Raw genomic sequence first — 12500 nt, forward strand, 5'->3', positions numbered from 1 at the left:
GATATATATATATATATATATATATATATATGTGTGTGTGTGTGTGTGTGTGTGTGTATACATATATATATATATATATATATATATTATATATATATGTATATATACATACACACAAGTAAATTTAGTACTATTCTCCATTGTCCTTTGCTTTTTATTCATAGTTGGGGGCCGTCGATATTTACATCAGTCTAGTTGTTGAACTAAAAGTGGGAATCAAGCAACTAACATTGCTGATAGCAGTCGGAATGAAATAAAAAAACGTAACAAAACAGTTTCCGCTGTTCTTTTTAGAAAAAACTGAGCCTGACTTCAAAATGTAGGACGGGATTCGTTACGTGTGTATTGGGTCAGAGGGGAATAAGGTGGGGATAGAATGTCTCAACATGCTCTGTGGTAAGATTTTGTTTCACACGCCGTAGCCTATTTCTAGGTTATCGAAATCGCAACACCTAAGAAATATGAGATGAAGAATTTCTGAATTTGGTTGATCGTTGCTGAAATGATGTGATTGCCACCAGACCTTATCTGTACTGGATATGACCCACCACAGTTGACTGATCACCTAGATCTGAGTGACTGCACCGGTCAACTGAGGTGCAGTGAATTATTTAAGAAATAGCCCCGATTTATCTAATGCCCTTAAGTTGTTTCCTGGAACTAATACTTTACATTATTTTTATTAAATAATGTATACACGATTTTTTTTTTAGATAGGAGCATCAAGTTACATTATTCCATAAAATGCAAGTATATGACATATATTAAAGACAAAGTGTGTATTTAGCTAGGAAATGTAGATGTGTAAATTTTAAATATCATAGGCTCGAAAGCTGATTGATGAACGCAAATTATTAAATATAGCACTAAACACATTTTACAAATCTCAGCGAAGAAGAAAATTTTGACTCGTAAGTATTTTTTAGCTGTTGCCCAGTTTCCATGATAAGGAAGTGTATTATGAATAGCCAGAGGGTTATGAAAAGGGAACTTGATTCAAAATTACTTTTTTGATAAAGTCTTTGTTTGAAAAGAATTCATCCTTACCCTCAACTGCATGCATCATCTACTAACTTCGATATAAATCTTTATTAAAAAGTGTAGCTCCTTCAACTTGTGGAGAGGGAAAAGCGGCAACAAAATTTACGTAATATGACTCAATTTCTCCCCCCCCCCCTAAAAATGTCCCTAAATACTACCCAAATTACTGGAAATGACAAGTTTCTAACTCCATCCGCTGCAGATCCTTATTATTAATCTCTTGGAAACATTTGAAACAGATGAGGTTTATAAACTCTGCCATCTAAGTTATGTTGTTCATCCATAAGAAATTTATTGGCATGCTTGACCGAAGGCAGTACTGAATTCAATTTGAATGAGTTCATCGTCAAGGTAGTTTTGGATATGCGAATCGGATTGTTTCCTACCTAAATAATGACTAGAGTCTAGATTCAAGTTGTAGCAGAAAATCAACTTAACAGCAGCTTTTTAAGACTTTTAAAGAGGAAAGGTATGCTTGTAAGGATTTACATTAGCTCTTTCGCCTTTATGAATTGGCACATTTTCTATGATGTAATTGAAATCCAATGTTTTAAGTAGTAAGAAATGCCAAGAACAGCTTTTCAGACCTATTAGTAGTAGGAATGGACTTAATGGCAAAGAAGTTGTAATTTTTTACTTTTTTCTATGTATTACCTCCGAATACCTCACACTTTTTTTTTTTATTCCCATTCCTAGATTACAGTGACTTTCATGATTATGAAAACATGTTAGTAGTTTGTATATTATGACCAGCATTTTCATATCCCTTGGTCTCCTCGAAAAAAAAAAAATAATTACTTGGAGAGGTTAGCAATTCATGAATAGTCCTTCTGATTCGTGAGCATGAGGATAGAGCTCACATCTTGCTGTGCAGATAAGTCTTACATTTGGATTTTCTTTGAGGCAATTGATATTTGCCGGTATGTATTGCGCTCGAGAAAGGCACAGGAATTTATCATGATATTCTTCCTTGAGACATTTTCTTCAAGTCATGGTGATGCCATGCTGCATTTTGGCTGTGGATCGTTCCACCCATCAATCATTAATTCTAAATTCTTACATTTTCAATTCAGAGGAAATACGAATTCGTGAAAGCACATACGTTGTGAGTCTGAATGATCTTTCTTTCACTTTAAATTTTTACTAAAGAATTTCTTGTATTTGTTTGCATCTTAGTTCATTATCTCATTCAGCAATTTCTTGTGCCAACTGAACGTCAATTGTAGATATATTTCTAGAATGATTAATTTGATTATTAGAAATTATAATTTGATTAGTTTGCTTTAATGAGTGTAACATAATTGAAACCTTTAGGATATTAGCAATTAGTCATTACACACGCAATGTTGTAAGAATGGTGTTAAGGTTAAACATGTTGATATACTATATTGATATTTTCAAAATTTTAAAAGAAAAATTATTCATACTTAGACGATTATATTTATTGATATCTTGCGTCTTATTTTAAACATGGCCATCCCTGAAATCGTTGCGACTGGAAAATGTGAGGATTTTTTTCTTTGTAATCCTTCTCTTCATAACATTTCTTATTTTGGGAAGACAAATCGTTACTGATGGTTAATAAACGATTTGTAAAAATTTAAGTAATGAATTCATACGTATGCTTCCAGGTAGAAACAGTTTGAGAGCAACTTATTATCCAAAACATTTTCAATGAATACTGTGTATATTGTTTTCCAATTACTTCAAGTATGACACTGTTCTAACATCTTTCCAGTAGTTACCTTTATATAAGTTCCATTTTTTATGTTTATATATATGTATGTATGTATTTATGTGTGTATATGTATATGTATATATTATATATATATATATATATATATAGGTATATATATATATATATATGTGTGTGTGTATATATATATTAATCGTTTACACGTTACATTTTTGTATATCCTTTTTCTGGTTTTAAGATATTATTACGATTAAGGAACACGCCCCTTTGCAAATGCTTGGAAAACTAGAAAATTAAAAAAAAAATGTATCTCTTTTAATCGTGGTTTGTTTTCCGTTTTTAGAAAACGTCTAGACCACAATATAAAATTTTATTTTGATAACCTGTTATCTTTGGTATGTAATTCGATGGGTTCTAATTTTCTAACTACTTGAAAGATTACTGCTAAAATTATTCAGAATCTTTTTCTTTCTCCAAACGGTACGAATAAAAGACAGATTTAAGGGCATGAGACTCTTTTGATATTCTTGGGAGTGATTGAAAATCTAGGTAATCTTTATACGTATGAATAACTAATGTACCGTAAAAGAAATAGTGTACGATTAGATTTTTTTTCTCTATTAATAAGGACGGAAATGTTCTAAATAACTCTCTCTCTCTCTCTCTCTCTCTCTCTCTCTCTCTCTCTCTCTCATAGGATAAGGATTCATGTACTTTATTTTATTCAATGTTTCGTTGGCTAATAAAGTTGTTTACCAACCAAGTGGAAGTAGGTAAATGATATTTATACTTTTATGTAAAAAAAAAAATCAATAAAATATCAAGTTTTTAAGCCTATTGGATCATGGCTGTATTCACTGTTAAGAAATTGGACCAAATCATTGTCAGTAGATGTCTCTCTTGATCCCTTGAAGGCTAACGTTCGCCCACGAATTTTCTGAATTCAGATTTTCCCTCGCAGTTTTAATTCATTCTTTTTACTTGCTTATTAATTCACTTTGAGGATGAGGCCTTTAGTTTTCTCTCTTCAGATTTCCCATCTTTGATTAAAGTTTAGTTTACTTCATGCTTGTTTCCGAGGGTTGGAGGATAAAGACGACGATAAATCCCATAATAAAGCGTTGAATTCAACTAAGAATTGATATTTTTCGTACACAAAATCATCACTTGTGCAGGAGTCTTAGTTAATTAAACGGCATGTTAGAGGATTTATTGGCCTTCTCATTATGCTCTTAAAGCATGTGAAAGATATTATTATGCTCTTAAAGCATATGAAAGACCATCATTATGCTCTCAAAGCATGTGAAAGTCATCATTCAGACACTATTCAAGCATGGCGATAAACAATGCTGATCATTATGTCGCTGTTATTATATTTAGGTCATTGTTGTCGATTCCTTATTTGTACGTTGATGCCTAACGCGTTGCTGCTGAGCAGTCAACATCCGTCGGTCTCTTGCATATATGTATATGAAGCTACCAATAATACCCCCGGTGGTCTGAAAGGGTTTGTTTTGTTCCTCGAGGGCGGATATACCTGCGCAGCAGAGCGAGACCAGAAACTAGTTAAGTCCGAGCCCGAGATGTGTGTGAGTGCGTACGTGTGTTTGCATGCCTGTAGGTGTGGGAGGCCCGGATAGATGGGTGCGGCCTCGCCGATATTGCAACTCCTCCGCACTCACTTATTTTGAAAAACTGAACTCTTGAATTTATATTTTTTTACTCGAGATTATACTCTTTGGAATTGAAATACTTGGACATGATCAAGATTTAAATTTTTAGCTTTATATATAGAGTATATATATATATATATATATATATATATATTTTCATGTGGGTTTATAATTTATCATGCATACTGAAGCAATACTGTACAGATACTAGCCTGTAGATAATGCTGTATATGTTAATATTACCGTTGTTGTTCAACTTCATGTTGCGGTGGTATGTATGCTACATAAATATATTACAGTAATATTGATGTTGACCTTGTGTAAATTTGTAATCTTATTGCCTGTATAATTGAATATGTTTGAAAATAGGTATTGTGATTTCTGCTACCTGTGATAACATTTCGTTGATTTGAACCACTGGGAAAATTCCAACAATACACCAGTGAGAGGAAAGAAGTTTCTATTTTGAAGATTATTTAATTCACCTGTTTTTCGATTGTTTATTTTTCTTGTCAAGTTCATCTTGGGTTCTGGAATGATCATGTAATCTGTCCTATAATTTTAAATTGTATCGAATTGTTTTTCGCGACTGATAAGATCCAAGAAGGTAGACTGAGGTGGTATGGTCATGTCATGAGAAGAGATGAACAGTATATTGGGAGGAGAGTGATGGAAATGGAGGTAGAGGGAACGAGAAGGAGAGGGAGACCAAAGCGAAGGTGGGTGGACTGTATCAAGAATGACCTTCGATCAAAGGGATTAACCGGTGATGAGGTGTGGGACAGAGATAGATGGAGAAAGCTGACCAGAAACACCGACCCCACATAGAAGTAGGAAAAGACGTAGACAAAGAAGAAGAAGAAGAAGAAGAAGAAGAAGAAGTTATATTAAATAAATCTTGCTGGGGGTTACACTCAACCACATTATTCCAGCTGTTTCCTTATTCCCTTTCTTCACTGGGCTATTTTCCTTGTAGATGCCCTTGGGCTTATAGCACGCTGCTTTTCAAACTAGAGTTGTAGCTCAGCTAGTAGTGATAATAATAATATAATCTGAGTAGACTAGGTGTTAATTGAAGGTAGTTTTCCTGACAGTAATCCATATATTTTTTGTAAGTCATGAAGCTGGTAGTCTTATAAAAATATTAATTAAGGGAAATTACTAAATTATTAAAGCATCATTGGAGATTCAAGAAACATCCGATAAGTTCTGAGGTTATTTTTCTGTCCGTAAATTGGAAGGGCCACTTTCAATAATCATAAAAATGTGTTGAGAAACTATTTGAATTTCTTGTTTATAAGATCATCTCTGGTTTCAAGGACAAATACTGATTTGTATGGTAGTTTGGCTTTTGAAAATTAATGTTGAATAGAAGGAATCCATCTCATATGGATTCAAAGTTGTATTAGGCTTAACACACATACACACACACATACATACATATATGTATATATAAATACATATATATATACATACATATATATATGCATATATATATATATATATATATATATACATACATACATACACATACATACATATATTCAAAAGTTGATGTTCAAATAATTTTTGATATGGAATTCACTCTGCCTCGATAATAAACACCCAAGGGGAATTTTTTTCTCTGTCTGGTAAGTGCCTCTGATCTGATTCGAACCTATGCCTCAGAGTCGATGTCCGTGAAGTCCCGATAGAAAATATTATAAGAAGAATTTCACGGAGTCTATTCCCGTGACAAAGTATATTCGATATTAAAAACTGCTTGTAGCTTAATATTGCAAGTAATTAATTCACATAATTTACTGACAAAACTATATATATATACATATATATATACATATATATATACATATATATATATATATATATATGTATATATGTGTGTGTGTGTGTGTATGTGTTTGTGTGTGTGTATATATATATATATATATATATTGTGTTTGTATCTTTTTCTGCCCTAAAAAAACCTAAATTTGGGGAATAACTTTTCAATTTTAAACAACTCTGCACTATGCTATTTCATTAGAATGATTCATGGTCTTTTCTTTTTAAATTTTTAAAATTTTCATCGACATTCACAATCAGATACAAAAGTTGCCTTTATGCTAACGAAGTACAACTGTATTGATACGGATAAAAAAATCTATTGTAACCTTTTAATACTCTCTCTCTCTCTCTCTCTCTCTCTCTCTCTCTCAGAACCTGTCATGTTATACCTGTTTGATATTTTCAAACTGCGATAAATATATATATATATATATATATATACATATATATATATATATATATATACATACATACATACAGTATATATATATATATATACATACAGTATATATATATATATACAGTATATATATATATATATATGTGTGTGTGTGTGTGTGTGTTAATATTTTTATGTTTTAGTTAAAGTTTTTTGTTAGTTTATAAATTTGTTAATCTTTAATTTAATTGCTGGTAAAAACCAAAAATTGAGATGATAGAATTATCATAATGACAGTGAGTGTTAACACAAATGAGTTTTATCAGAGCTTAGTGGTGCGTTAAATGCGGTCATGTAACGTAACCAAACTTGATAATATGATCGGATACCATTACTTGCTATCTTCCTTTTATGCGAGATAGATAAGGCTTGTAGTTGTTGGGTGGGTGGGGAGGTGCTCGTTCAATTTCAGTAAATTGGACGATACCATAAAACTTTATCTGAGAAATCGAAATTTAACCGATTGATTCTGATTTGTTTTCTGATCATTATCTTGAAATATTGACTCTCTCTCTCTCTCTCTCTCTCTCTCTCTCTCTCTCTCTTAATGCTTAAATGTTCAGGAGATTCCAATTTTTAAAAACAGGATTAATGCCTCATTAGGTACTAAACAATATTTCCTTTTATTTTTACTCCGTCCATTCTTATATTATCATATATATATATATATATATATGTGTGTGTGTGTGTGTGTGTGTGTGTGTTTGTTTGTTTGTGTATATATATATATAAATATATATATATATATATATATGTGTGTGTGTGTGTGTGTGTGTATTCTTGTGTGCGTGTGTTTGTTTACGTACCTATGTACCAACATCCCATACGGAGGAAGAAATAAAAACTTTTTATGAAGATCTGGAGATAGCTATGAAAAAACATAAGACTCTATTTAAATTTGTTTTGGGTGATTTTAATGCCAAGGAGGTCAAACGAAGAGAGGAGAATCAGCAGTTGGTAAATTTGGAGTAGGCTTAAGGAATGACAGAGGAGACATATTTGTAGAATTTGATGAAAGAAACAATTTTAGATTCATGAACACCTTCCTTTATAAAGGGAATATGGAAAATGGACGTGGAGAATCCCAAATTGAGAAACGAAAAATGGAATAAATTTTATTCTCAGTGAAAAAGTTAATTCAGTTAAAGCTGTAACAGTGTTGAACAAGTAAATGTCAAGCGGTCATAGAAGGGTGAGAAGCAAAATTGATTTAGATCTAAGGAAAGAGAGGGAAACATTAATCTTAATTATCATTATTATTATTACTCACTAAGCTACAACCCTAATTGGGAAAGCACGGGAACCAACAGGGAAAATAGCTCAGTGAAGAAATGAAACAAAGAAAAATAAAATATCTCAAGAAGAGCAACAACACCAAAATAAATATCTCCTATATAAACTACAAAAACTTTAACAAAACAAGAGGAAGAGAAACAAGACAGAACAGCGCGCCCGAGTGCACCCTCAAACAAGAGAACTCTAACCCAAGATAGTGGGAGACTATGTTACAGAGGCTATGGCACTACCCAAGATTAGAGAACAATGGTTTGATTTTGGAGTGTCCTTCTCCTAGCAGAGCTACTTACCATAGCTAGAGAGTCTCTTCTACCCTCACAAAGAGGAAAGGGGCCATAGAACAATTACAGTGTAGTAGCAGCAAAAGGAAGTTTGATCAAGGAATGAAATCTGCAAAGAAAACTTTGCTCTTCCTACTCAAGGATTGTGTTGAAAGTGGCAGGGTGGCATCCAAACCAACATCAGAAAAAAGACATTACTTAACAGACCAGTGTTCTTTTAGTGTAAGAAGGGGTTTGGCATGTTGCTCATACAGTACTCTTTTCTGAGAAAATTGAAACCACTGACTCATAGACCACTCATTACCATTGTGCAAATTGGCTGGGGAGAACACTGCTCTTCTCAACAAGGCCACCGGAGATGTAGATCCTTTTCAATGAAGGACATAAAAAGAGAGAAATAACAAGTAACGTCCATAAGCATGTCATGGTCGGGTTGCATGAACATTTCCTTGTAATAAACTATGACCAACAAGACTTCTAAAACAGAATTATCAGAGCTTAGCAGAATTCTCAAGACCCTATTGCAAAGCAAGAGCAAGTCAGTTAGTCAATGTAAAAAATATTGTAGACCAGGTCTACAATAAGAAAATAAACACTACTGTAATAAGAGAAAAAGCTGATGAGTTTAGTTTAGCAATGCTAAATAGGTACTTCCAGCTACATTATGAAATGGAAGCAAATAATGAAGAAATGAACAGAAATTTGACAAAATTTGTATTGGAATCAGCACAAGAGATAAGTGGAAGAGTTCCTAAGCAAGATCAAGGAAAACTATCAAAAAGTACCAAAAAAATGAAGAAAAAATTGGAAATGATGGTAAAATCCAAGAGAGATGTAATAGAATTAGCGGAAATATCCAAAACAATAAACAAACTAAAAACCCAAGATACTCGTTAAAACAATCAAATCAAAATTGAGGCAACACTAAAGAAAGGATGCAGCATTAAATTGATGAAAAGAAGACTTCGAAAAAATTGCCAACAGATGTTTGCTTTACAGGATGAAAGGAAAATATCCACAATAGAGATAGAGTGATAAAAATGGCAGAGGGTGTCTTTACAAAGCTATACAATAATGATATTAGAAATACCTTCACCAATAGAAATAATGGAACACCTGAGTTGGAACCAAACTTAACAGTAGGATAAGTGAAGAAAATTAAAATGCACGAAAAGAGGCAAAGTAGCACGAAAAGATGGCCTAATGGTTGATTTAATGATAGATAGATAAGATTTCATAGTAGTAAAACTGGCTGAACTCTACACCAAATGTCTTTAAGAATGCTCTATACCAACATCTTTGAAAAACTTCATCATTATACGACTTCACAAAAAGGGAGACATAAAAAACTTGAAAAATAACAGCCCAATAAGTTTATTCTACATAATTTATAAAATATTTATAAAGATCATATTAGGCCGAATAGAAAGACAGCTAGTCTTTAATCAGCCAAGAGAGCAGGCAGTCCTTAGAAGTGGGTATTAAAAAACTGACCATATCCATGTAATTAACCAACTAATGGACAAATCAACAGAGTATGACAAACCATTTATAGACTATGAGAAAGCTTTTGATTCCGTCAAACCATCAGCAGTAATGAAAGTCCTTCAAAAACAGGGAATAGAAGAATCTTATATTAGAACACGTGAAGATATCTATATAGGAAGTACAGCAACCCTAAAACTACGTAAAGATGGTGAGAAAGTTCCAATTGAGAAAGGAGTTAGACAGGGAGACCCCATCTTTCCTAAATTAATCACAACATGCCTGGAAGAAGTTTCTAAGAATTTAGATTGGGAAAATACATGAATTGATATTAATGAGGAATACCTCAACAACTGAAGATTTTCAGATGACATAATTGTGTTTAATGAATCATGGAAAAAATTACAAAAGATGATGAAAATTTGAAGAGATAAAGGAGAAATGTAAGACTGAAAATTAATGAGTAAAACTGATTAAGATAATGGTCAATTAAAATGCAGAGACAACAAATAAAAGTTATAGACGAGCCTCTAGAGATTATCAATGAATATATATACTAAGAACAGACAGTAAGTGTTTCCCCAGGACATGAGACCGAAATTAGAAGAAGCTTAGGATGGAGAGCATTTGGCCAAAAAGAAAAAAAAAAAGAAAAAAAAAGGAGAGAGAGAGAGAGAGAGAGAGAGAGAGAGAGAGAGAGAGAGAGAGATTATTAAACGTAAAATGGCACCTTCTCTAAGAAGAAAAGTAGTTAATGAGATGGTCCTATCAGTATTAAGATATGCATTGGAAACTTGGAGCTCGCTAAAGCCTTACAACATAAGCTAGTTACAACTCAAAGATCTATGGAAAGAACAATGATGGGAATAACAGTAAGAGACAGGAAAAGAGCTACATGGATACGAGAGCAAACTAAAGTAGAGGATATTCTACAGCATGTCAGAAAAAGAAATAGACATGGACAGGACATATAATGAGAATGGCAGACAATAGATGGACATTAAGAATAACAGAATGGGTCCCTAGAGATTGTAAAAGAAGCAGGGGAAGGAAGAGAAGACGATGGATAGACGAACTAAGGAAGTTTGCGGCTTGGACTGTCACGTTAAGACCATAAACAGACGCAAGTGGAAGGACATGTGTGAGGCCTTTGTTCTGCAGTGGACATATATATATATATATATATATATATAAGAGAAATGAAGTAACAAAGATGACGACGTAACAAAACCCCTGTTCTTCACTAATAAAATTCTGCCCACAGCGGCCTCACAAAAGAAATTGGTTTTCATTGGACGAGATCAGTGGCCAATTATGTAACGTAGCTACCGGTAGCCGGAGTTGATGACCCATGAAGAAGAGGTCGCGATTACAGTTACATTAAAACAATGGGTGGAATTTGGAAATAAGGTTACCTTCAGTTCCAATAAGAAAAGAAATGTAACAAAAACTTGTAAATAATCCTTGACTTCATCGGTATTATTTTAGGAAATTGAAAACTTCGGGGACAGTGTTTTGTGTTTTAATCTTAAGTGTTTGGTATTCATTTAGACTTTGTAATTGAAAACTCCGGAGACATATTATCCAACCCACGTACAACATTAAAAAACCGGCATCATGTTACTTTGCATAGATTTATCACTCTACCCCGCAATGATTTTGCATCCTTAAACAGCAGGGTCCTGCCTAATGCTGGGATACGCAAATATATTGAACGGCAAAGGATCAACTGTCTTAAAAAGCTTTCTTCTGTTTGTGAAGTCTGAAAAAAAAATTGGACAAGAGCAGGACATATAATGAGAGTCACAGATAACAGATGAACATTAACAATAATCCGTAGAGATTGCAATAGAAGCAGGGAAGGAAACGTTGTTGTTTGATCGACGAACTAAGAAAGTTTGCACTTAGGACTGATATAGGACTATAAACAGACCAAAGTTGAAGGATGTGTCTGAGGCCTTTGCTCTGCAGTGAAGTAGTAGCAGCTGATGTTATATAATATATATATATATATATATATATATATATAAATCATGTACGAATGTGTATATTGTAGTGACTTTTGGCTTTTTTTTTATCTGTCTCTTCCCCCTTTTAAGGAATTTACTTTTTATTTAAATAGTATGTAATGCATGTGTTAGAATCTTTTTATTGAAGATTTTATTAACTCTGATAAGTCATTGTAATGACTGGGAGGAAAATATTCAAATTATTAAATATGTGAACCTTGTTTGGTTATGACATTTAATATAGAATATATATATATATATATATATATACATATATATATATATATATATATATCTTCAGAGTAATTTCAGCAGTAAAATGTGTAACTGGAACAAAATTACTTATTGTATAAATTTACGGGGCTCTTCAAGAAGAATGTGAGTGTAAATGTTCCTATTTTGGATAGACAAGCATTTGTGTATTTAATGGTTGCGGAATTTAGCTTTAAGTAAACAATTACTAAAAAGCCTAAAATTTTTCATTTTGATAATTTAAGTTATACAGCGTTTTGGGTTATTTTTTTTACCATGTACAGTATAGCTACAGTGATGTTTACATAATATTTTCGTCGGGTAAAAGAAAAATCTTGTTCCAAAAAGGCGATCTAAAGAGTGCTTGTTCTTTAGGTTAATATGCTGTGCTGTCTTACATATTTTGTTCGCATATAATTTTCTAATCCCATTAATCTTTTCGATTGTAACAGTAAAGGAAAATTATGCTGCACCATGCGAAGAATATGTGCACTAAGCTTG

This window comes from Palaemon carinicauda, chromosome 22, assembly GCF_036898095.1.
Source record: "Palaemon carinicauda isolate YSFRI2023 chromosome 22, ASM3689809v2, whole genome shotgun sequence".
NCBI classification, from domain to species: domain Eukaryota; kingdom Metazoa; phylum Arthropoda; class Malacostraca; order Decapoda; family Palaemonidae; genus Palaemon; species Palaemon carinicauda.